The sequence below is a fragment of the Triturus cristatus genome, chromosome 1_2 (assembly GCF_964204655.1).
Source record: "Triturus cristatus chromosome 1_2, aTriCri1.1, whole genome shotgun sequence".
In the NCBI taxonomy this organism is placed as follows: Eukaryota; Metazoa; Chordata; class Amphibia; order Caudata; family Salamandridae; genus Triturus; species Triturus cristatus.
Window position 1 is genome coordinate 972,196,718 of NC_140580.1, and position 23,839 is coordinate 972,220,556.

The 23,839-nt window shown below is 46.5% G+C and overlaps 1 protein-coding gene across 1 annotated transcript in view; it reads right to left on the reverse strand.

Moving 5' to 3' along the window:
• LRSAM1 (leucine rich repeat and sterile alpha motif containing 1) overlaps positions 1–19,800 on the reverse strand; it is a 390,590-nt gene extending 370,790 nt beyond the window's left edge. The window contains exon 1 of the mRNA XM_085610452.1: positions 19,661–19,800. The gene's annotated coding sequence lies outside the window, so the exon portion shown is untranslated. The remainder of the gene's footprint in view (positions 1–19,660) is intronic.
• Positions 19,801–23,839: the final 4,039 nt, after the last annotated feature.

The window sequence follows — 23,839 nt, forward strand, 5'->3', positions numbered from 1 at the left end:
GGGAGACAAGTGAGACACATGTACTCTCATTGTTTGCCTCATGAAAAAGAAAAAGAAGAGGTCCCACATAGCGAGCACTCATGGAAGAATACCATGAGCCAGTCTAAGAGGTCGTTAACAGGCTATGCTTCACAGGAGAGACAAACAAGTTACTTACCTTTGATAATGCTTTTTCTGGTGGATAAAGTATCTACCTTTGGATTCCTCGCCTTTTGAATATCCCAATGCATCAGCATTCCACAGAAACTTTTCTTTACAGCTCTCCCACATCTACGAGGACTGTAAAATGCCTCGGCTCCGCACACGACTCCGAGTGACGTAATTGGAGACATAAGAAGACCACCTTGGCAGGCATGCTGATGTCAGGTTTCCCCCATTTTTGTGTGCCTTCAAGGTGAACTGGTGAAACCAACAGTGGACATGCAAGAGCATCTGGCAGATCCTAAATCAAAGGACTTGTATACATGTAAATAAATATATACATAAATTACGTATAAATGTATACACACACACACACACGTATATACACACACACACACACACATATATATACACACACACCAAAAGAAATATATATACACATATAGTGTACATGTAGATAAAATACACAATATATAAACAGCTTTGTTTCTGGCATAAGCAGACAAGCAATGGGGAGGCGGGTGGGTCAGTGAGGAATCCACAGGTAGATGCTGGATCAACCAGAAAAGTGTTACTGAAGGTAAGTAACTTGTTCTTGTGATGGATACATCTACCTGTGGATTCTTCACCTTTTCAACAAAATGGCCAAGCAGTCCCACACTCGAAAGTGGGTGCCTGCATGCTTATACCAAAAAATACTGTAACACTCCATGCGCAAAATGACCGTTTCTCCTCACCTCAGATTTTAAACTATAGTGCTTTGCAAAGGTGTGGAGGGAGGCACAAGCCACTGCTTTGCAAATGTCAACCACAGGGACGCCTCTAGCTAAAGTGGAAGTAAAAGACATAGCTCTAGTAGAATGAGCTCTAATACCTTTAGATGGTTCCCTGTTAGCCATGGCATAGCGGATCTTGATGCACAGGATAATCTATCTGGACAATGTCCTCTTATGCACTGCTTTTCCTTTCATCCTGCCCACATAGCCAACAAACATATGATCATCCAGCTGGAGATCACGAGTTCCGACCACATAAAGCTCACAGCCCTCTTAGGGTCCAGACGATTATACCTTTCTTACTCCTTAGATGGATGAGGGGGAGGATAGAAGTAGGGAGGGTGAAAGACCGGCCCAAGTGTTGGGGAGTAAACCCCTTTGGCAGGAAAGAACCCCTGGTCCTCAATACCGACTTATCAGCATAGAGAGTTGTGAAGGGGGTTTCACACTTAATGACTGCAATTCCCTACCACGTCTGGCCAACGTTATGGCAGAGTACACACAAAAACAGAAAGGGAGAGAAGGATTAACCCTACCTCATCCTCCTCAGATGAGATGCAAACACACACAAAGAGGTAGAGCAAATAACAGTCATCTTTTTTCTGTTTATCTGAACGTAGTTAACCAGGGGAGCACACCCACTTTGTAAAAACTGCCCTCACCCTCAACAAGTTGTGGCATGCTTCATCATAGGGCTGCTACTAACGCCTCTGCACAGACCAACACTAGAGGCGGAGCAATAGGGAGGGGTAGACAATACAACAGGGATAAAGAAAAAAGGAAAAAGACAGGATCCTATGAGAGTGCAGAAGAATAGTGATTAAAAACTGGCTTTGGGATATCAGTATAATATTTTTTATTCCTGGATTCCCTAGTCAGAGCTAAAAATGGTATAATAAATATACCTACGGATGATGGTGGTGTGAGTAAATTAAGTGCTCACCGCCCCTCCGTCTGCAACTTTGGAGTCTTGGCTTTGATCAGCTAAACGTCCAAGTAAGGGAATACTGGTATTCCCCACCTTCTGAGAAGTGTTGCAACCACTGCCATCACTTTTGTGAAACTATCTAGTATTTCTTCTCAAGCCTAAGAAGCACCTGTGCAAGAGCCAGCATCTTGAACTTTTTCTGTTTGAGGAACCATTTCAAAACCCCCTTGGTCGAGGACTGGCCGCAAATGACAATCTTTCTTGGAAATCAGAAAGTACAGCGAATAGCATCTCTGACCGCATTCCTGCTCTGCAACTAGTGCCATTGCGCCCTTTTAAACATCCTGCTTCATCTCGTGTTGGAGGGGCAGAAGATGTTCTCCTGAACACAAACCTTGTTGAGGAGGAAAGGGTGGGAGAAACTCTTGAAAGGCTAGGGCTTTCCCATTTTCTACAATATAAAAAACCCAGAGATCTTGTTGCAATGGTACGGGTCCTTTATGCGCGTCCCCGCGCCAGGGTGTTGGTTAACGGGGCACTGTCGAGACCGTTTCGGATCGGCCGGGGTACGCGGCAGGGGTGTCCACTCTCGCCCCTCCTCTTTGCGCTTGCCATGGAGCCCCTTGCTGCCCTGATCCGAGCGGACCCGCTCCTTCGGGGCTGGGAATGGCCGGGCCTCGAGGCAGACAAAATCGCCCTCTACGCCGATGACGTCCTATTGTATCTTGGTGACCCGGCGCGCTCGGGTCCCCGTGCACTCCACATCTTGGGCCGCTTTGCTCGCGCCTCTGGCCTCCGCCTGAACTCGCGCAAATCGGTCCTTGTGCCTCTGCACCCCTCCCGGGAGTGTTTTGACTGGCAGGACACTATTCCCCTCCGCCGGTTGTCCTTTAAATACCTGGGCATCTGGGTCTCCCTTCTCCCGGAATTGAGCTGGGCACTCAACGTTACCCCCCTGGTCAAGAAAGCCAAAGCGGATCTGGCGCGCTGGCAATCCCTCCCGCTCAATCCGCTGGGGAGGGTGGCGTTCTACAAGATGATGATTCTCCCCCGGTTCCTTTATGTATTGCAAAACACGCCTGTGTCCTTTCCAAGGCCGTGGTTTCGCGAACTGGATGGGATGGCCACCAGATTTCTCTGGGGCGGGGGGAGGCCACGGTTGGCCCTGTCCATATGTCGCCTGCCCACCTTTGATGGGGGGCTAGGCATGACCAACCTTTATCTTTACTACTTGGCCACCCGCCTTCTGGTCCTTCATGATTGGTTCAGGGGAGGATGGTCTGATCCGGCCTACAGAGTGGAATTGGAAGACCTGGGTTTCTCCAGTATTCAGGATCGCATGTACGGCGCCCCCATCCCCACCTCCTGCCCGGACATCACCAAGGCGATATTCCTGGCTTGGCGAGCGGCGCTCCGCCACACCCGGTGGACTGGGAAGCTGACTCGCGCTACCCCCCTCTGGCACGGGACATGGTTGCGTGACGTTGCGGGGCTGGAGGGCTTTAAGTCCTGGGATTTGCTCGGCATCTCCCAGCTGGGAGATGTTTGGCGAGGGGGACGCATGTGCTCGTACTCGGAACTGCAGGCGCGCTTCTCCCTCCATTCATCTCAATTTTATCGGTACCTCCAACTGCAACACGCTATACACACGTACACCCCGCTGGACATTAGGCTGCCGGACCACAGCTCCCCGGAGGCTCAGGTTGTGCTGGGTAACCTGGGGAGGGGGGTATATCCAGGATATATCGCTCTCTCATTAACAATACCCCCGCCCCCCGGGAAGGGCTGAAGGAGCGATGGGAGGAGTGGGTGGGTCCTCTGGACGAGAGCGATTGGCGGGATGCCCTTATGGCCCCCAGGCTGGTGACGGCCTCCGCCAAACTGAGGCTTATTCAAATTTACTACCTCCACACGGCCTACCTCACGCCGGCCCGCCTGTGCCGTGCGGGCCTCTCAACCGACGCCGCCTGCCCCCGCTGTGGCTTCGACCCGGCCGATTTCATCCACATGGTGTGGTCTTGCCCGGAGCTGGGGGGATACTGGAGGGGCATAGAAGCCGACCTCACGGAGGTCTTGGGGTGGGAAGTGCCCCATGACCCTAAGCACACCCTACTGGGCATCACTGACGGCCTAGACGGCACACGAGCTGAGAAACTGTTTCTCACAACAGCGTTAATGGTGGCAAAAAGGGATATTGCAGCGGCCTGGAAACAAACACAACCGCCTAGTTTGGCCAAGTGGAGCACCGGGGTGGACTGGTGTGCGGCACAGGAGCGGACTTTATACCAGGCGCAGGGCTGTCACAAAAAGTACCGAAGGGTCTGGGGGAAGTGGTTAGGCAATGTATTATAGACAAGTGGTCCGGGGTGGGGGGGGGGGGTGTTCGGGAGGGGGGCGGAGGGGTGGCGCGCTCTCAAGTGGTGCTATTGTATGTTGACAGTTCGACAGGCTCACTGTTTTTCTGTTGTATCAAGTAAACTAATAAAAACTTGTTTATCAAAAAAAAAAAAAACCCAGAGATCTGTTGTTACAGACGTCTATTGAGACAGAAAATAGGCTAACTGCCCTCCCACTGGGAAAGCATGCTCCAAGATGGTGAAGCTAGGGCTGCTTTCCTGCAACATTGGCCGGGGGAGGAGGGGGGGGGGGGGGAGGAGGAGGCTGGTTGATGGACAGCTCTACATTGTCTACCCCTGCCTCGGCCTCTGTAGCTACTATAGAGTTGACTGGAAGGCTGCTGTAACTTACTCCTTCCACGAAAGGACAAGTACTGACCAAACCCCCTGAACCTGCTAAAATGCTTATAATATTCAGGCTGCGTTTGAAGGCCAACGATCTCACTGTCGCTTTACTGTCCTTAAACCTCACTAGGGCAGAATCATCTTTAGTGCCAAACAACTGTGAACCATCAAAAGGCAAATCCAACAATGCCGTTTGAACATCCAGCGTGGAGTCAGATCCCCCTCAGCGAAGCATGTCTCCTCGTGGCAACAGAATACCCCATCGCCCTTTCAGCTGAGTCCGCCATGTCCAGGCTTGACTGAAGCACCAGGCGGGCAGAAGCCTGACTGTCATTTAGCAACTCTGAAAAATGTCCCTGAATATCACCGGGCAATTTCAGAACCACCTCCTTAGCTGTTTCAATCAACACATGGATGTAACGTCCTAACAGAGATGTTGCACTGGGAGGTTTCAGAGCCATGCTACCAGAAAAGAAAACCTTCTTTGCAAATTGCTCCATCCTTTCAGACTCCCTGGGACACAGAAATCGATTCCTGGCATGAGCATACAGACTGCAAAATACAATAAAGTGCAATGTGCACAGTTATTACACGGACATCTAGGAAGGGGTTCTCCCAAAGCTATATTCCGAGGGAAAGCAACTATAAGGTACCATAGGCTTAATCGTAATTTAGTTAAATTAAACCCAAGGTTCCTATTCGAAATCAGGAAAGATAAGGCACACATCCATATATCTGGTTGATAGGACTGTATGAGTGGCTCACATGTAATTTGTAAAAGGCCGCCTGGTGGGCTCTACCTTGCCTGTACCGCAGAAGCCTCCTGAACTCTGAAAATAGCCCTAGTCAACACTAGCCGTATTTTCTGCATATTTCTGCAGGCGCAGCTCTAAAACTTCTCTCTTTATGTAACTAAGCCATGGTATAGTGAAAGCATTGTCCAAGGAGAGACAGCCCTCCAGTACATCCTTTGAGAGTTGGGCATTAGAGTTCCCTAAAATCCTCAACCATAAAAGTAATGGTGCCAGCTTTATCTTATCCCCTATGAGTACCATGCGCAACTCTGAAAGGCACATAAAAGCAAGGCATGACTGGAAGAGGCCACCAGCCTCCAAGCAAACTTATTTTCAAACTGCTGGATCAGCCCGAGACTTTTATGCTCCCAGACTCCTACGCCATAGGTCACCACAGACAAACATTTACTCCAATACATCTCGGTCATTTCTTTGATCGGTTTGTGGCCCAGCCTTCTCGCAAATCAAAACACCGCCTCCAAAGCGCTTTGAGTATGTGCAGCCCTAGATTGGTGTAAGCTCTGCCAGGTTAGGCTTTGATAAAAAGAAAGCCACAGATAATTAAAACATTTCACTCTATGGATTTCTGTTCGCCCCAAAAAGAAAGTCCTAATATTCACATTTCTGGGGCCTAAACTCATTATGAAAGATTTTTCTGAGTTTGTTTTAAGATCAAGACCCCCCCTTGAAATGATAAAATCCATCTAAAAGAAACTGGAGAATATAAGCGGTTGACGGCATCATCCAGGTACAGCAGCACAAGCAGGGCTTAATTCTAGGGAGATCTATCCTATCCTAATCAGATGGGATTCAAAATCATTGCTATCGATCAGGAACAAAAGAGGGTGACCTAATGTTTTCTGCAAGTTCCCCATCCCTACCAAATTTGACCCCGATATTAGTATCTCAATGCATTCTTTGTAGGTGCCCAATTAGACCTGGTTCAATCCCCATCCTGGTCATACAGTTCCATAACTTTCTCCAGTTGACCAAGTCAAAGGCAGAGGAGAGGTCCATGAACGTAAGGTGGATAGAACCTCTGCTAGCCTTGACATATTTCCCTATGGTAAATTGCAAGTTGAGGCTCTGCTCCACAGTACCAACTCATGGACAGAATCCATACTGGGCTTCGGACAGAGACTGATTCTCATGCCAGGCTTCGATTTTTGCAGCAAGAACCCTTCTCAAAATTTGTAAAGCGCTATCCAGAAGAGAGATGGGACAGTACCAAGCCGGAGCATTCCAATTCCCCTTCTTGAATATTGGGAACAACTATGGCTTCGGAGCAAGGGGGATTAGGTCTCCTTTTATTGAGGCCTTTAAAACATTAGTTAAAGTGGGAGCCCAAAGACTTTAATTTTCTTTGAAGACGTCCAATGTGACCCATCAGGTCCCACAGGCTTCCCCGCTGGGCTGCGCCCTATAGCGGCAATAACATCATTGATATCAATCATGCCACTTAGTGCCCCATATATTCCTGCCCTCTAACTATCATTCTCGGCTTAGGTGGCTAATAGCCTTTTCATTTCTTAGATGGTCAGCTTCCCACGTCCTCTATCGTACACCTAGCTTTTGGTAGCTAATGTTTTATTCCTGGAATGTTCAGATCTATTTCACTATAAAAATGCATGCCATGGACTAAAAAGGGCATTTGGATGCCCCCTCACCAAAAGTTATATATATTAACTGAAAAAAACAAAGGTTAGAGTAACGTTATAGTTAGCTGTGATAAAAATATGATTTTTTTTAATCTTAGAAATTTAAATTCTGAGAAAAAAAACAAAGGTTAAAGTAATGTTATAGTTAGGTTAATATACGTCAGTGAAAACATTAACGTATTGATCTTTAAAAAAAAAAAATACACAAAAATTCACTAGTTCTAAATAGCAGAGCTAACTATAACTTGCGCCCCTGCCATGCACTGTTTATGACCTCACATACTGCATCATTCCTAACATGTTCTATGACCACTGATGACATCAGCCAATGAGTGTGTTAGTTTGTTTTATAGTTTACATAGTGGAGGGCAAGTACTATAGTACTTGTCTACCAAATAATGTACAGCCTGTGTCCAGCAAATGGGTGTTAGTGTTTATAAAACTCATGTACTCCTAACACATCACAGTTGTGTAGAGGCACTGAACACGTTATAAATCTTTGCACTAAAGAGTAACCCTGTGTGCTGGTGACAGTTGACGACTTGTGTCCAGCATGTTACACACAAGTTTTTTGGCTCTGCAAAAAAAAGTTTGCAACAAAACAAAGATTCTATGTACTACATACTAAATATTGTAAGCAGCCTTGAGATACTAGACATAATCGTCTCAGCATGACAATTTCTACATAACATAGAAGACATTGTGCACCAGGTATATGTGCTTCTTTTGCTTCAGAAGATTTATTTATTTACTTAATGAGTTTTATATAGCGCTGGCTAGACCTGTAGGTATCAGAGCACTTTACATAAGGTTCAACAATGTTATAACAATGATAATAATTACACGTTACATACACATTAAAGAGCGAGATGGGGAGACAAATAGAGCGGATGGGGGAAGAGGGGGAGTGAGAAGGGAGAGGAAGAGGGGTAGACGGTATGAGAGACGGGCTATCTGTACAGTTTTACCAACGTGTAAGACTGCAGGTAGTATGATTATTAGCACCTTCAGACCTTAGGTATTTTAAGTGAATAGTGTACTTTTTGCCAAGACTAGCTTAGAGTGCACACTGATCTTAATAGATACTTTTCAATACTATGTAGTGTATTTCTCATGAGAGTTTCACTGTCTGCAAACAGTGTGGTACAGAGTAAACTCTCTCCCTAGAGTGAATACGGTTTACAATACCCACTTTTCTGCTCATATCAACTTAATTTCTCAATGTAAGTTCGGTGACTGTCAGGAGTTTGATACAGCTAAATCCTGTCCGTAGTAAGGAAATAACTTTGGAACAGACATTGAGTATTTTGAGGAACTTGGCTTTCTCTGAACAGTCGTATACATATTGAACACCATGTGCAATGAGGGTTTCACAATTATCTGTGGTTGATTTTTAATTTAATGTGAACTAGGCTACCTGTGAAGCACAGTTCACATTAACATTGGGTCAATGTTGCACATAACACATGCTTGCTACACCTGAGGGAGTTGCAGCTGTTATGGCATCAATGATGCGTCATATTACTTTGAGCTATTTTGTCGCTACTTGCATGGCTCTAATGCCATACCCGTTTATAGAGCAATGTGTGCCAAAGAGGTCTGGATGGTATTAGTGGTCATCAATGACGTCATCAGTGATGTGCTAAATGAGGTTAAAGAACATGTCATGGGTGATTTAATATGCGTGGTCATTAGCAGCGCATGGCGAGGGCGCAAGTTATAGTTAGCTCTGCTAACAAATGTCTGTGTTTTTTCAAGTTCAAAATATCAATGTTGTCACTGATATATTCACCCAACTATAGCATTACTTTAGCCTTTGTTTTTTAAGCGAATTTTTAAGGTTTTTGGGGGTTTTCTTTAAACAAAAAAGATATTTTTATCACACCTAACTATAACATTACCCTTTGTTTTTTTCAGTGAATTTAAATGTTTCTTTTTAAACATAAAGTAATATTTTATTACCATACGTAAAGCCAACTACTTGCCGCAAATGTCCTTTGCCCTGCTCAGCACAAGGTTGGTCTCAGAGATCCCATCTGGGGCCAAATACAAGAAAAAACAATCATTGGCATAGCCAATAGGTCTCGCCTTTGGGGCCTTATAAGTGTTTGGCCAAAGCTATTGACTTTGCCAATGTCTTCAAGCTGTGCTGTAGAGAAGTGTGGCTGCTGTGCAGCATGCTGAAAAGTTATAATAAAAATGTGTCAGAAGCATTTTTTGTTACCTTATATATGACCAAGAAGGCATTATGTACAACTGAACGACCATATTAAAAAAAGTATTTACAATAAAACATTTCTTCAGTTTTCTTTTGTTCTTGCAATGCTGGCAACTTGTTTCCAAAGGTTGTTTGTTAAAGCTTTTTTTTGAGGGGGCAAAAACAATCGGAGGGTGAAGGTTGGGAACTAGTACTTGTATTATAACACTAACAGCGGCCAGACGCTAGGGGAGAATCAACAGATGCCAGATTCCGAGAGCAGGCTGAAGTGGTGATGAGTGATGCGGAGGTGGTAGTGGTGGTGGTGGTGACTGGTGCGGAGACTATGCTGAGGTGATGCTGAATGATACTCAGGTCTTGCTGAGTGATGATGTGGTGGTGTACTAGTGCTAAGGTGATACTGATGTGGTGCTGAGTGATGCTGTGGTGGTGCCGAGTGATATTGTTGTGACACTAAGTGATATTGTTGTGACACTAAGTGATGCTGTGGTGACACTAAGTGATGCTGTGGTGACACTGAGTGATGCTGTGGTGACACTGAGTGATGCTGTGGTGGTGCCGAGTGATATTGTTGTGACACTAAGTGATGCAGTGGTGGTGCTGAGTGATATTGTTGTGACACTAAGTGATGCTGCGGTCGCGCCGAGTGATGCTGTGGTGACACTAAGTGATGCTGTGGTGACACTAAGTGATGCTGTGGTGACACTAAGTGATGCTGTGGTGACACTGAGTGATGCTGTGGTGGTGCCGAGTGATATTGTTGTGACACTAAGTGATGCAGTGGTGGTGCCGAGTGATATTGTTGTGACACTAAGTGATGCTGCGGTCGCGCCGAGTGATGCTGTGGTGACACTAAGTGATGCTGTGGTGACACTAAGTGATGCTGTGGTGACACTGAGCGATGCTGTGGTGGTGCCGAGTGATATTGTTGTGACACTAAGTGATGCTGTGGTGACACTAAGTGATGCTGTGGTGACACTGTGTGATGCTGTGGTGACACTGAGTGATGCTGTGGTGGTGCCGAGTGATACTGTTGTGACACTAAGTGATGCAGTGGTGGTGCCGAGTGATATTGTTGTGACACTAAGTGATGCTGCGGTCGCGCCGAGTGATGCTGTGGTGACACTAAGTGATGCTGTGGTGACACTAAGTGATGCTGTGGTGACACTGAGTGATGCTGTGGTGACACTGAGTGATGCTGTGGTGGTGCCGAGTGATATTGTTGTGACACTAAGTGATGCTGTGGTGGTGCCGAGTGATATTGTTGTGACACTAAGTGATGCTGTGGTGGTGCCGAGTGATATTGTTGTGACACTAAGTGATGCAGTGGTGGTGCCGAGTGATATTGTTGTGACACTAAGTGATGCTGCGGTGGCGCCGAGTGATGCTGCGGTGGCGCCGAGTGATGCTGCGGTGGCGCCGAGTGATGCTGCGGTGGCGCCGAGTGATGCTGCAGTGGCGCCGAGTGATATTGTTGTGACACTAAGTGATGCTGTGGTGGCGCTGAGTGATGCTGTGGTGGCGCTGAGTGATGCTGTGGTGGCGCTGAGTGATGCTGTGGTGGCCCTGAGTGACGCTGTGGTGGCCCTCAGTGACGCTGTGGTGGCCCTCAGTGACGCTGTGGTGGCCCTCAGTGACGCTGTGGTGGCCCTCAGTGACGCTGTGGTGGCCCTCAGTGACGCTGTGGTGGCCCTCAGTGACGCTGTGGTGGCACTGAGTGACGCTGTGGTGGCCCTCAGTGACGCTCTGGTGGGGCTGAGTGATGCTCTGGGGGGGCTGAGTGACGCTCTGGTGGGGCTGAGTGACGCTCTGGTGGGGCTGAGTGACGCTCTGGTGGGGCTGAGTGACGCTCTGGTGGGGCTGAGTGACGCTCTGGTGGGGCTGAGTGACGCTCTGGTGGGGCTGAGTGACGCTCTGGTGGGGCTGAGTGATGCTCTGGTGGGGCTGAGTGATGCTCTGGTGGGGCTGAGTGATGCTCTGGTGGGGCTGAGAAATGCTGTTGTGACGCTGAGTGATGCTGTGGTTGCCCTCTTGTGGTGCTGAGTGATATTGTTGTGGCACTGAGTGATATTGCTGTGGCGCTGAGTGATGCTGTGGTGGCGCTGAGTGATGCTGTGGTGGCGCCGAGTGATGCTGTGGTGGCGCCGAGTGATGCTGTGGTGGCGCCGAGTGATGCTGTGGTGGCGCCGGGTGATGCTGTGGTGGCGCCGGGTGATGCTGTGGTGGCGCCGGGTGATGCTGTGGTGGCGCCGGGTGATGCTGTGGTGGCGCCGGGTGATGCTGTGGTGGCGCCGGGTGATGCTGTGGTGGCGCCGGGTGATGCTGTGGTGGCGCCGGGTGATGCTGTGGTGGCGCCGGGTGATGCTGTGGTGGCGCCGGGTGATGCTGTGGTGGCGCCGGGTGATGCTGTGGTGGCGCCGGGTGATGCTGTGGTGGCGCCGGGTGATGCTGTGGAGGTGCCGGGTGATCCTGTGGAGGTGCCGAGTGATCCTGTGGAGGTGCCGAGTGATTCTGTGGAGGTGTGAGTGATCCTGTGGAGGTGTGAGTGATCCTGTGGTGGTGCTGAGTGATCCTGTGGTGGTGCTGAGTGATCCTGTGGTGGTGCTGAGTGATCTTGTGGTGGTGCTGAGTGGTGGTGCTGAGTGATATTGTTGTGGCACTGAGTGATGCTGTGGTGGTGCTGAGTGATCTTGTGGTGGTGCTGAGTGGTGGTGCTGAGTGATATTGTTGTGGCACTGAGTGATGCTGTGGTGGTGCTGAGTGATATTGTGTGGCACTGAGTGATGCTGTGGTGGCCCTGAGTGATGCTGTGGTGGCCCTGAGTGATGCTGTGGTGGCGCTGAGTGATGCTGTGGTGGCGCTGAGTGATGCTGTGGTGGCCCTGAGTGATGCTGTGGTGGCCCTGAGTGATGCTGTGGTGGCCCTGAGTGATGCTGTGGTGGCCCTGAGTGATGCTGTGGTGGCGCTGAGTGATGCTGTGGTGGCGCTGAGTGATGCTGTGGTGGCGCTGAGTGACGCTGTGGTGGCGCTGAGTGACGCTGTGGTGGCCCTGAGTGACGCTGTGGTGGCCCTGAGTGACGCTGTGGTGGCCCTGAGTGACGCTGTGGTGGCCCTGAGTGACGCTGTGGTGGCGCTGAGTAATGCTGTGGTGGCGCTGAGTGATGCTGTGGTTGCCCCGAGTGATGCTGTGGTGGCCCTGAGTGATGCTGTGGTGGCCCTGAGTGATGCTGTGGTGGCCCTGAGTGATGCTGTGGTGGCCCTGAGAGATGCTGTGGTGACCCTGAGAGATGCTGTGGTGGCCCTGAGAGATGCTGTGGTGGCCCTGAGAGATGCTGTGGTGGCCCTGAGAGATGCTGTGGTGGCCCTGAGAGATGCTGTGGTGGTGCTGAGTGATGCTGCTGCAAATTACACCAACTCCACGTCATCTACATTAAAGGTTATTCTATTGGTCTTTTGACGAAGCCTGCGTGAGCCATAGCCCCGCCTGTAGGGTAGAGGAGCGCGAACTAGAACCATGCCCCTTGAAGCACTGTACAGTGTAAACAGATTGTCGTAAACTGCGTTTTACACTGCGACCCTGCGCGCTTCAACAGTATTTCACGGATTTAACAGTATGAGAGGCGAGGCCAATATCAGGGGCAAAGTAAAGCATCACTTCCGCCCACAATTGTCAGTCAAATATGAAAACTCACGAGAAGCTCCTGCGACTAACAAGTCCCATCCTGAAAACGAGTGACGCCATGACTCTGCTGTTGAAGAGCACCGCTGTAGTCTTTCAGCAGAGGCTATTGGCCGATGGCTAGGCGGGCTAAGGAAACGAACGGTTGTTTCATTGGGTGCCGTGATGTGGCGTGGGAAAGGCAGGTAACTTGATTGACACTATGAGCAAGTTGCTTGTACTTTCAGGCTGCAGTGGAAGAGAGAGGCAGAGGGATGCACTCGCGAGTGGTGCGCGCGCGCTGGTGAGAGCAGTCTGCTCTTTTTCAAAGCACATAGTTGTGCTTGTGGCGCACCGCTGCGCTCTCCCGCAAGCTGTATGCCGCCACAAACACGAGTATGTGCTTTGAAAAAGAGCTGAACGACGGCTAAAGGTCCTCCTATGTAGCGCATGTGCGCTGCTGCTGCGTAAGTGAGATCTAAAAAGGGGAGGGGGCAGCACACCCCCCTCCCTGAGCCTTAATAGGCCCCAGCAATCCTTTTACCTGTGACGATACCAATACAAAACAGGAGGTGCCCCCTCCCCAAGCCTTGTTAGGTCCCGGGGACACCATGGCCTTTTTTTTTTTTTAGTGGAGGGGGCGCGGCCCCCTTTCCGGGGCCATAGTAGGCCTTAGGGAGCACACCCCCGGAGCCAAATCTTATGAAGAAGGTGAGTGGGGGCTAAGCAGCCCCCCTCCCAGAGCCTCAAAAAGGCTTTGGGATCCCAGAGCAGTTTCTTTTTTTTTTTTTAGAGGAGGAGGGATGCGCTGACCTCCCCCCCTCAAGCCTCATTAGTCCCTGGGGTCCCCATCCCCCAGCACTGTCGCGGGGGCCGTGGTGCTCCCCTCCTCCGAGCCACCTATGGACTTGGGGAATATATATATATATATATATATATGGGACACGCCGCGCCTCCCTGTACCTGAGCTAATTAGGGGGAGATTATATATATATATATATATATATATATATATATATATATATATATATATATATATATAATGGGGTGCATGGCCCACCTCTGAGCCTCTTTAGGCCCAGGAACCCCATGCCCCAGGACAATTTTCCATTTTAAAGAGGGGGGGTGGGGCTCACAAGCCTATTATAGCACTGGGGACACAGTCCTCCAGGGACTTTTGGTTTTTTTGTTGTAAAGATGAGGGGAGCGGAGGCGCCCCTCTCCCTGAGCCATTATAGGCCCTGGGGAGCTCAATCGTATGGGCCAAAATGTACATAATAGGGGAGGAGGCTGCACGTCTCCTTCACCCCCTCATCCCCCCAGAGCCTATGTTGGCTCCGGGGACTCCATTCCTAGGGCCTCTCATTGTAATAGGTTGATGCGCTGATACCCAGTCAGGGCACCCACCAAACATACGTTAGGGGCTGCAGGGGAGAGAGAGAGTTCCAGTGTCCCTGTGGCCCTAATGGCTACCCGCATGCTGCAGGAGCCGGCATTGCTTCACCCACAGGAACCAAATATATATGAAGCATCCTCCAGGCAGCCGCTATCTCTTGATATGTTTCCCTGCCCGCATCAATGCAGGCAGGTACACAGCTCAAACGTCTGCTCCCAGCCGTCAGGAGAATTTTTAAAGCTCCTGCCAATTGGGAGAACACAGATTTTCGCTCCCATTTGACGGAGTTTTAAAAATGCTCCTGCCAGGTGGGAGAAAACACAGGTTCCCCTGCTAGCACCAGTGTAGGGAGGGAAACTACTGCGTTGGTGGGCTCCTCAGGACACAGTATGTGGACTGGCCCCAGAAGGTGGGGGCCCTGGGGCCATAGAAGGCTCAGGGAGATGGAGCATGTGCCCCCCCCCATCCATTTCAAAACATTTAGCAGCCCCGGGGAAGAGATCGCTGGGACCTCAAGAGGCTCAGGGAGGGGGACTGCGCAGCCCTCCTCCCCTTTTATTAAATCGGTCCCGGGGTTGGGCCTTCAATGGCTCGGGAGGGTGGCCGAGCGCCCACCCTGCATTAAATATATCAGCCCTAGGGGATGGGGTCCCCAGGGCCTTTGAAGGCTTGGGTGGGAGCCGATTGGCCGCCTCCCCTTTTTGGCATTTTACCTCTGGGAGTGGGCTCCCCGGGGCTTATAATAGCTCGGGAGGGGGGCCTTTCTCAAGCCTCTTGAGGACCCAACCGTCCAGACAAATATTTTTCACCCTTCATTTCTAAAAACACTACTGAACATATTTAAACCAAATCACAAAAACACACAATCTGCAGCCTAAGATCTAGTTTCCTGCTGAATTTGGTATAATTACGTTCAGCAATTTTTGCTGAAGACATTTATAAAGAAGTCTATGGTCACTGCCCATGTCATGAGTGATGTAATATGTGAGGTCATAAGCAGTGCATTGCGGGGGCGCGAGTTATAGATAGCTCGGCTAACTAGAACTGCTGAATTGAACCGGTTTTGTACAGCGAAATGTCAGCCCAACTATAACATCCCTGTAACCTTTGGGTTTTTTCTGAATTTCTAAGGTTTTTTAATTTCTATTTTCTAACTATAACATCCCTGTAGCCTTTGGTTTTTTCATTGAATTAATAAATAAATATATATTACATATATACACACACACACATACATTACATATATACACACACACAAACTTACACATATATATATATAGATATATTACCTACTGGCGGTCGCCAGTAGGTAGTTATAGTTAGGACCACGTTTCCATAGGAAAACCTCAACATTCTATTTTGAATAACTTTGGCGCCGGTCGACGAATCCTCGCGAATTTCTCAAAATAGGTGGGGCGCTACGCTCCGCTCCTACCCTGAAAGTCTCGGGGGGATTCGTCAAGCGGGGGCTGAGATAAAAGGGGGGTCCCAAAACGCGTTTTTCCCATGCATTTTTCCATAGGACCTTTAGAACGAGCTACAGCCCGAACGGCTGAACAGAATTACTAGAAATTTGGCAGAGAGGTAGTCCCTAGGTCAAGGAAGTGCCTTTTGTAGGTTTGGTGTAAATCTGTTCAGTAGATTCTGAGAAAATAGCCTTTAAATCAATATATATATCTGAGCCCGCTTACGGTACGCTTACCGTACGCTTACGGTAAGCGTACGGTGGCGTGCGCGAGCGCGATTCTGATTGGCTCTTAGATCTTAGTAAACATTCGAATCGGCAGAAACCAGGAAGCGGCGTCCGCCATTTTGTCTACCGCACTGAGTGTTATGTATCAAACATGATGGCCAAAAACATGTTACGGGGATGTTTTGACAACTCCCTCTCACATAGTCATGTTGAGGGAGTCCCCAAACATCCCCCAAGAGCAAAAACGGCATTATTTTTTTTTCGGCAATTTCGCGGGGTACGCTTACCGTACGCTTACCGTAAGCGTACGGTAAAAAAATAAAAATAAAAAAAACACTATCCACACTTTCTCCACCCCTTGTGCAAATGGTGGCCGAAGGCCACCATTTGTGCATGGCTTATCAGAGCACAGAAATTTCCCAAAAAATTTCAACAGATTACCTATCACAAGGAAGCGCATAATATGTCCTCCATGTGCGCACGGTGCGCGAAGCGCATCGTGCGTACATGGCCCATCTAGCGTAACGTGGGCACGGCACTAACTGCGTAAAGTGGGTGCGCGGTGCGCGAAGCGCACCGTGTGCTCACTGTGCGCGCACGGTGCGCGAAGCGCACCGTGCGCGCACGGAACGAACTGCGTTAAGTGGGCGCGCACGCCACGAATGGCATAAAGTCACTTAGCATTTAAAAAACCGTACAAATTCACTGAAAAAACCATAGGTTTCACACACGTTATAGTTAGGAATTAGCATTTAAAAAACCTTGCAAATTCACTGAAAAAACCATAGGTTTCACACATGTTATAGTTAGCGGAAATTTTACTGATAAAAAACCAATGAAATTGCCCCGTTATAGTTAGTGCTGGCAACTATAACTCACGCGACCGCAATCTTCTGCTGATGACATATGTGTCTTTATGAAAAAAAAATATTTGTAATATATGTATAGCTAAAAATGTATGGAAGAAGACATGGGCAAATAAGTGTCTAAATACAGTATTAGCATCAGCAGAGGATTGCGGTCGCGTGAGTTATAGTTGCCAGCACTAACTATAACGGGGCAATTTCATTGGTTTTTTATCAGTAAAATTTCCGCTAACTATAACATGTGTGAAACCTATGGTTTTTTCAGTGAATTTGCAAGGTTTTTTAAATGCTAATTCCTAACTATAACGTGTGTGAAACCTATGGTTTTTTCAGTGAATATATATATATATATATACACACACACACAATCGTAGCATACAAACAATGTATCAATAACTAAAATAAAATAGAAATCTAAAAATATATATATAAAAAAAAAAAAAATGTAGGTAACGTGGGTAGAAAGGGTATCTATTTCAAACTGAGAAGTCCAAATTCCATAACATGTGTGAATAAAATCAAGCATAAAAACCAAAAAGATTTACTTGAATCACCTTCCCTGAAGCCAGCCAGTAGAGGACCGGCAAGAACTGCCCTTGACTACCAACATCCAGACCACAAGCTGGAACCACTGTTGATGCTATGGACCACATATCGCCAAACCAGCAAATACTAGTTCATCAAATGCTAAGGGACTAAGGCTGAGGAAGAGAAGGTGGGGGTTGGCTGCTCAAAAACAACCGGAAGAGCAGCAGCACAGTTACCAGAAACAAATCAGAACAAGGAATTGCAATTATGTTTAGCTATTGCTATTTTCTTTTAACTTCAATTGGTTTTTTAACAAAAAAGTTGACAAATCAATGTTCGTTGCTCTTGATTCGAACTGGAACCTCTCCAGTACAACAGTTGTTATGGTCAATAGTAACATTTTCATTGAGCCCAAGAAAAGCACGCAGAAGAAAAATGAGGTATTTTTCACGATCGGTGAAGGTATTAAAAATGTATTTTGTAAACATAGTCGCACAACCCAAAGTAAAGGCAAATATTAAATTATATTCCGGCACACACTGCATCATCGCAGCACAGCCAGACACACTCTATATCCGTGCAGTACAGCAGGGCTAAACAACAATGTTAATTTACACTACTAAAAGCACAACAGTAAAACAAGCCTTCCCCTATTCTCCCAAGGATGTGACCATCACAATGCGCACGGCATTCACAGCCTGTTGACAGAGAACTTTACCCGGGTGTGGCCACTCGAGAGGGTAGACTAGATGTGGAAAACAGTTCAAGAGACAACACTAACAGTACATTACATGCAATGCTTAATTTGAGCCGGTGGGGGCCCCGGCACTAATTTTTGGGGATGCGCAGTTAATTTTCCTTATCAGACATTGATCGAGAGCGGGAAAAACTCAGGAGGAAAAAGGAGGAAGAAAAAAACATAAAAACCGCCACAAAGCGAGAATGCAGATACCTGCAAGAGAGAGATAAAGGGGTAGGGACTTTCTGGTGGTGGTTAAAAAGGCATTTAGTTGATTGAAGGGTTCGCAGCCATGGTATTTAGTGCCCCAGCAATTAATAGCACTTGCCACAGACTTCTGAGCAGATTACATTAAGAGAATCAATGGCACTGCTCACCACCAGTCCCCCAGACAGGATATACAGGGTACTCCTACGGACAACCACCCACGCAAGCAAACCAGAGACGGTTGTGGGTGAAAAGAGCAACAAACACCCTTGAACAGCCTGACGACAAAACCAACCTGTTCCTTTACATTCGTGCAATGCGCATTTGCATAAGCATTCAGGGTTGTTGTACATGTTGAAAGGGCATGCGCTCCAATACAACATGAATTTACAGTTTATCACTAGCAGAATAGTAACTGTGGGCTTTTTCAATACATTATGGGGCTGGGGTCTAATCTAAACTGTTCCCAGTTCTCAAGGGTCTTCTCGTTAAAAGATGTTTCGATACATTTTACAACCCTACAAGGTGTCATCAAACATAGAAGCGTTCCGGGAATGCAATTATGGGTGATCGCTGATGATATACGCTCGGGTACGAGGACAGGGTGTATACTTGTACTGGTCTACCACTTTGGGATGTGGAATATCAAAGGAGGCGGACTGTGTCCGAAGAAACTGAAAATGGGTTAACGCATCTGCAGCCCACCCACAGACTGAAAGAGCTCCGAGTCTACACTGAAAGATGGTGAAGGGACTGGGCAGTCTGCAACCCTTGCGGTGGTGAGGTGTTGTCAGGTGGAACGGGGCAGCTGAAGCGCACACGTCAAAGTACTGTATCTCCCCCCCTAGGGGCTCTGCAATTCAGTGGTATGACTGAGGGTGGGCTATGCAATAAATTGGGAGACCGTGGGGTATATTGGATCACTACAGAGGTAGTGTTTACATCCCATCCCATTGGGGCGCGGGGGTGTCTACAACGCACTGATGCTCTGCAATCCAGGTTGCCAAAGCCCAGCGAGGGGGGGGGGGGGGGGTCTAAGCCCCTCTACGTGTGGTGTATATATAAATATATATGTGTTTGTGTTGGGAGCGGGGCTGTTTGCTACCCAAAGGGGAAGTGAGTGACACTCGTACAGGCGGTCAGCGGCTGGGGAGAGGTCTGTAGCGTCGAAGGGGGCATATGTTTCACAGAAACCACTGATGACACAGGGCTGTCCCACCCTACAGTGGGGCTATATACACTGTACAGCCTTGGTACAATTTGTAAATAAAAGGTCTATAGCTATCATAGGGGAAATGAAGGGCGGGGATATTTCACCTGTCCGCAGTGCCCCAATCAAACGGGATCCTGACAGCGCGTCCTCGGGCTCCGGTGCTGTATGACTGGTTGATATCCCATAGAATTTCTGTGTCTCCAGCTCTTCCACCGTCTCCGGGAAATAAACCCCGCCCTTCGATGAACAGACCGAAGCAGTAGATGTCAGAGCTGCGTGAACCTGTCCTACTTAGCAGTCTAGTCTTTCTGTACTTGTATTCTTGCACGTGATAGGAGCTGCCTTTTCCTGCTCGCTTGAAGACCCTATTGCAAATATTTATGAAGAAACATACATTAGAACAGAAATGTTGTTGAACCAGAATGTTTCCTTTTAATGTCTACCCTTTTTTGTGTGTGATTGTATTTATTGCGACCTGCGTTTTTTCTTGCTCCTCTGAAGACACCGCAAGTTTTGGTGATAATGTTTAGTGGCTTGCATCAGAGACCTACGGTGACTAAATTCATACCTACTTCGTACCGGCTTTATGTCAGAATTCACAAACGCATTTTCTGCCAGTCGTTGTTATTTAGTAGGGTGAACAACTTCACGTTGTTACCTAGAAAGACAATGACTTTCTGCATGCATTTGTAAATTGTAAGTATATTTATATAGCGCTTAAGACCCCTGGCGCGGTATCAAAGTGCTTAGTCAGCGAGTAGTGGTGCAGATCGGGGTGTACAAATTCTTCCTACTTCCACGGATAGAGTAATTTCACAGTTACACGCACATACACTCATCATACACTTGGGCCCATTTTACTAACATACGCTCGATTACTCTATCAGCACTGAACCTGTAGAAAGAAAAACTCCTAAACACCCTGCATCTACACTGAGGTCAATAGGACCAAATTGATACTGTCCTGAGTCATGATCTAAACAATCTATACAACAATAATCAAAATAGAGTACTCAATAATTGACAAGAAATAACCACCAACACTGTATTTAAAATAATGGTACTTTATCTAAAATTAGTCAAAGAAATTCAATCTGAGTAAATCATTATTCTCATAATTACCTATTCTAGCTAAATGTCAGAATGGGTCAGGACAGGTCTCTCAGTAGAAGTCTCCCAAGTCGCCGTCCTCACAGCATCGATCCTCACCAACGCAGGTTCGGGAAGAAGTGGCCTTCGACCCTCTCTAGGCTAACAATACTTATAACAAAACTTACAAATTAAAGAAACATAAAATGTTCTACATATCCGCTGAACCGCTGAGCAGAGCGAGCAGGAAAGGATGTAGCATCGCTACATTTGGAAAAATCTCCGCTCAGAAAAATCACAAAAATAAAAAGACGGAAGAAGGAAACTCGAGTTTTACAAATGTTTCTTTCACGTTCACATTTCCTCGGAACCAGCGCTGCAATCACAAAGTTCATTGTGGCTCCCTTGTCCTCCAAGGACACTTGGACTCTCGCCCAGAGCTGCTGTCCTCACGGAAAACTTTTAAACCAGGCGAAGACTGTGGTCAGATGACTCTCGACCATGTTCAGCAAGGCCTTCTCATCAAAATTCGACTACTCGAGTGCAGGCTTTAAACGGCAGCCATCTTTACGATAGGCCAAAACAGACCATCTTAATTAAAAGAGACAAAAACAACGTTACCACAGCATAGTGATTAAACAGTGTTAACCCCACTAATACCCTTATGTGTATGTAATTATCTAGCCTTTGCAACACAGAAAAGCATTAGTACACGTTATTTCAAAAGCGTTTTGTGCTTTCAACAAACAGCACTTAGCAACATTCATTTAATTAAACATGCACATTATTATTAAGCAACATGAATGCATCCCCACGTGTAGTTTTCTCTTGTTAGTTCGTGTTGATTAATCAGAACATTCACACAAAACAAATAATTAACGTTACAAATTAATATTTTTAATTATCGACATATAGACAAACCAGAGCTTAAAAACCCAATAGATTTTCAACAGAAAACTCTGCTCCAGCAATCCCCCCTTTGGTGATATTATCACCAAATAAACAACCCAAAAACAAATTTTGTAAAATTTAGTCCCATTTTAGGAGAAATTGGAAATGTCTTTTTCTCCTTACACAACACTACACACCAGACACCCTTTCATCATCCCTCTTTGTTTCCAAGTAAACACTCTCCCTCAATTCTTCTAATTCTATTTCTTGTGGTTCTCTTTTCAACCTTTTATTTCTCTTTTCCATATTTCTTTTGATTAATTTCTTTTTCCCTCCCCTGTTTTTACAACACAAACACACCAATCTTAGTATCAATAAAGCAACAATTATACAGGTCAAAGGAAACAATATTTTACCTATAATAGTACTACCTATTTTCGCAATAAAACTCTTAACAGCTATTACCTTATTAGCTAATTTAGTCCAAATACTTTCAGCTTCTAGTGGTACTAATTCTTCATGTAAATCAGTAATATTTTTGATATAGACCTTCAGGTCTTTGCTTTCGTCTGGAATGTAAGTGCAACAATGTTGAACTTTCAGCATTCCACAGACTCCACCCTCCTTGGCCAATAGAATATCAAGGGCAAGTCGATTTTGCATAGACATGGCACGTACGGCAATCATCTCCGTATTCACCAAAAGAAACCCTCCAGCGGTATTTGTCGATAAGCGATCCACCACTGTTGACAGCTTCCGAATTCCATAAGCATTCAAAGAAATTCCCACTGCTGGAATTAAAGCTCCAAAAATATCACCCACTATCTCTGACCAAGTTTCTCTCTTAAAACGTGTTAGTAAATTAATATGTTCTACATCTTCTATTCTATCTATATGAAAGATCTTTGGAAAGACCAGGCCCACATAACACGTGCCATACCAATGGTCAGGCAACCTGTAATAAGCCTTGTTCCCACAAACATAATACACTCCTGGGAAAATTGGATCTTCTCCTCCCTTGAAACCCCATCCTGTTGCAATGAAGTATGTATCATGACACTCACTAGTCCCAACAAAATATGTATCATATTGGGATTTCCTTCTTGTAATGCATAGCTTACCCTTCTGTGGTGCATCTAGAGCTAAAGTTGGACTAGCCCCATTTCTCAATTCTTTCCCCATCTCAATGTCCCAAATTGTCTCACTCATTTTATATTTCCCTGCCTTTTCATGCATGCTCATTCTCCTTTCCTCTACCATGTTTAGGAAAGCTTTCTCCTCTTCTTTCAGACTGCAAGTTAAATTATTCTTAAAAATGTAATCTAATGTTAATTCTTCTTTTTCAATAAAAATGTCACCAACAATATCAGCTTCTTTAGCTGGATTCAGCTCTTTGTTCATTGGCAATTGCCCAAAAATGTTATCTCTGTTAGACATCTCATAATCTATTTTCCCTAGCAAATAAAAAACACTACTTAACACACTACAAGAAATTCCATACGTAGCTGGTAAATGGTGATAAGTAACACCCTCTGAAACGGATGCAAGTAACCGCATACATACGTAGCAATCCCTTACTTCCATTGTCTTCACATATTCGTACAACAACTTTGAAAAAACATTACTAGAAAAATCATTAATTGACCTATCTTTATGTATTTAAGTATTACTAATTCTAGTTGGAACTACCTTTTGTGAACTTTTCCCTACATTAGTCACATTCTCTGTATGCATCTCAAATGTACCTATTGTAACTCTAAAAGTAACTAATAAAGCTAATATACCCCATAGTAGCATTAATAATCCAGTACAGCAGCAGCACATTTTACACCATCTTCTTAAGAAGGCACATCTACTTTGGTTATTCTCTATGTTAGCCATTTTACTACTTTGACCGTGTCTTTTGACTTAGCCTCTACTACTCCACTACTGCACTACTGGAACTTTAAAAACTTCGAACACTGGATTACTTCAAACAACTAATTTTCAGTCTTTTTTCTTTTCACTCTTCTCCAAGTGATTTCTTCTGTTCACTCAATTTGGATATTCATCATTCTTCACTTCAACTTCTTCAACATCAAATTGTATTAGATCTCCAACAATATCCTCAGTATCCGACTTTTCATCAATGTCAGTCAAGATTACTTTCAGGATTTCACCTGTATCTTCCTCAACCACTTCTTGTACGGTCTCCTCTGGATTTCCTTGACTTTCTGCCTCTTCACCTTCAGACAGTGCCACGTACGTCCATTCCGGCGACCTATACTTCTGGTTAGGTTTTCTTATCCTCTTGATCTCCTCTG